Raw genomic sequence first — 3,711 nt, 5'->3', positions numbered from 1 at the left:
GCTACCTGTTTATGATTTGAAATGTCTAAAACTTGATATTTACCTCCTCATAATTCCAGCCAACACAATGTTGAAATTCAAGTGACAGGTTGGACTATGTAGCATCTGATAACTTAATAGATTGATACTTTAAAGTTGTGCATTTTTAGAATTAGTACTTGCGTGAATCAGATGTTTGCAAATATATTGTGCTGTGGGAACACAAGTAGTTGAGGTTATTTTGGCTTCGGTTGGATGGTTAAATAATAGCTCTTGAGAATTCTTGCCAGCATGCATGACTGGTTTCTGACAGACACTAATCTTCTCCAGTTTGTGCCAGCTTGGAGCTCACCTGAGGAAAATCATACACAACAAGCAATTACAATGGATAGTCTTGCGAACAATGCCATGATCATCTTTCAGATTCTTGTACCCTGTAAAGGATTGCAATATCAAATGTTAACATACTTTATTCCCCCTAGGCATATTCATTGAGTGTTGTTCTGGACAGTATAGCAATATGAGTTAGATTTTTGAGGTAGAAGAAGGACCACCTATCAATTGTCAAGTATGCTGTCTTATGATGAAATAGCGAAACCCATGATGTTGCCAGTATGTAACTGTTGGTTGCTCTTCAATATCAAATGACATTGAAGGAAAATTATTTCCTCCTGAGAAAAATATGTATTTTGGTTAACAGCTGTGTAGGATGATAGTGAACTCATTGTCGTTTGGTGGTTGGAAAACAAATGTTTCCAAAAGTGTATTTTGTCATGTTGACAGCAGTATTATCTTTCCAAGATTATTTTCACAGACTTTAAAATTTTTAACAAAAATAAAATCTGAAGTGGGTATTTTCTCGGATTATTTTACATTTTGAGTTATGAGGAATTACCCACTCATGTTTACAGATAACTGAAGTACTTTAATGCTTGAAGAGTCCAGCAATTCAACCAGGGATTCACCTTTTTAAAAATGATTTGATCAACCTTTTATTACTACTTGTCGCTCATGAGCTAGAAACAAAATAATTAAAACCTCTTAATGTAATATGCCCAAACAAATTGAAAGTAATTTATGTTCTCTGTGTGTAATTGGCAAAAAATCATTAATATTGCCTTTCAAATACGTATATCGCATACAATTTTTTGATTAGCTTGCACTTGCCCTAACATTTGGACGTTTGCATATGGGAAAATTTACTACTGAATGAAGTAATATTGGAAAAAACTGGTAGCTTTGATTTGATTGTATAAACCAGATTGGAGACAGGTGAATAATGTAGGTAATTTTGAAAAAGAATTATTGCATGATCATGTCAACCATATTGTCAGTGTATGAAGTTTTGGTGGTACTTGTGTTATCAACAGCTGTTTTGAGCTGATAGGGATTTATGAAAGTTTTGGGAGTAAGTAATAGTGATTTGTTTCATTCAAATCTATATGAAAGTCTTGGGTTTTCATAACATTGCATTAACCCTTAATGAAATGTACAGGTTTGTCTGATTGTAAAATGTTATGTATTCGAAATGTTAATTTTTTTGCGTGCTTCACTAAATTGTTTTTTCATGGAATCTCTACAGTTGCCCTTCAGCCAAACAAGTCCACACCGACCTTCCGAAGAGCAACCCACCCAGATCCATTCTCCTACCCGATATTTACCCCTGACTAATGCACTTAACCTACACATCCCTGAACACTACGTGCAATTTATTATGACCAATTTACCTAACCTGTGCATCTTTAGATTGTGGGAGGAAACCGGAGCACCCAGAAGGAACCCACGCAGACAGTGGGAGAATGTGCAAACTCTGCACAGACACTTGCTAGTGGTTGGAATTGAACCTGTGTCCCTGGTGCTGTGAGGCAGCAGTTCTAACTACCGCCACACAGACACACACACCACCACCACCCACCCCCCACCCCATTATAAAGTCTAAGATGTGACCAGCTTAGAATACTGAAGCTGGTTACTATAACTACTGCCAGCTCATTGCAGTAAGAAAGGAATTTTGCCAAACTGATAGCTTTGAGGTAATAGCTTCAATTGGTAACTGATCTGTTAAGCTTTCCATCAAAATAATTTTGTTGCTTTTTTTAGCAAGTTGATGTCAAGTTAGCAATGTGGGTGACTTGATTAGATCATTGTTTCATTTCATAGTCATAGAGGTGGACAGCACAGAAACAGATCCTTCAGTCCAACGTGTCCATACCAACCAGCTATCCTAACCTAATCTAGTCCCACTTGCCAGTACTTGACTCATACTCCTCTAAACCTTTCTTATTCATATACCCATCCAGATGCCTTTTAAATGCTTTAACTTCACCCGCCTCCCACTTCTGGCAGCTCATTTCATATACGCACCACTCTCTTTATTTGAAAATGTTGCCCTTTAGGTCCCTTTATATCTTTACCCCCTCAGCTCTAAACTTATGCCGTCTAGTTCTGGACTCTCCCATCCCAGGGAAAAGGCCTTCTCTATTTTTCCTATCCATGCTCGTCATGATTTTTATAAACGTCTATAAGGTCACCCCTCAGCCTCCAACGATTGAGGAAAAACAGCTCCAGCCTATTCGGCTTCTCCCTGTAGCTCAAATCCTCCAACCCTGGTAACATCATTGTAAATATTTTCTGAAACCTTTCGAGTTTCACAACATCCTTCCGATAGGCAGGAGACCAGAATTGCAATCAATATTCCAAAAGTTGGCCTAACATTGGCCTGTACAGATTAGAACCAAAATTGTGTAGCATTTTCTGCTTGCATCAGACAGTGGAAATTTTCAGACTGTCATTCCACTGGAGGGTTTTTAATAAGAAGCACTGATTAGAGTGAAATTGTAGTCTTCCCCTTTATCCTCTTGCAATCCTGCCACTGCCAGAATTGTTGGGTACTTGTTTTCCCAATAATAGGAACTCGCTACACACTGGAACGACATGGTATCATCTTTGAGTTTATTGCAGAAGCATGGCAGTTATGTGGCTCATATGTGCAATAAATGACAGCTTCATAGGTGGTATAAGGTAACTTGAGCAATTCCATGTGTCCAATTTGCCATCTTGGGACATGATAACGTATTACACTAACCCATCTATTTGTGTAATTCAGTACCACAACCATAACAATCGCAATCACTATACGCTAAATTATAAGTTTCCAATTATCATTTGGCATAATCATGCATTTCTTTGAGGGCAGTAAACATTGCTGAGGAATGACTGTCACCCCTATTATAATATCAGTATATGCTATTTTTAATAACTTGTTCTGCAAGTTATACAAAGATTAATGTTCAGTTGAACCTAATAATGGAAGGCATTAGGGAGTAGAAGATGGATACAAATGACAAAAGCTAACTAGCTCACCTTTCCAGAAAAAAAAACCCTCAACTCCATTATGGCATCAAAGTGTTTTGTAAATGCCCCCAAGAATTCTTGCATCTTAGCTTTTATGAAAATCTAAATCAATTTGTTTACTGTGGAGCTTGGTAATTCACAGACCTAACATAGTGACAGTTTAAGATACTTAAGATGGAGCTTGTCCTGTCCATCTATTTCCTTTTGCTTTTTTTGCGTTTATTTTTTCATTCTCTCTTCCGTCTTCCCCAGCCATGGTCTCCGTGCAAACCCAATGGGCCTGATAGGGTGGTCTTTCAATGGTACATACTCGGTCCTACATGGCCTCAGCATGGGTTTTTGGTGTCGAGGGGGATTTCTTGAAGTGTGGTCCCACCA

Source organism: Chiloscyllium plagiosum, unplaced genomic scaffold (assembly GCF_037043375.1).
Source record: "Chiloscyllium plagiosum isolate Xiang-an unplaced genomic scaffold, Cpla_swu_hap1 HiC_scaffold_28, whole genome shotgun sequence".
Lineage (NCBI taxonomy): Eukaryota > Metazoa > Chordata > Chondrichthyes > Orectolobiformes > Hemiscylliidae > Chiloscyllium > Chiloscyllium plagiosum.
Note: the sequence above shows the minus strand (reverse complement) of the source record.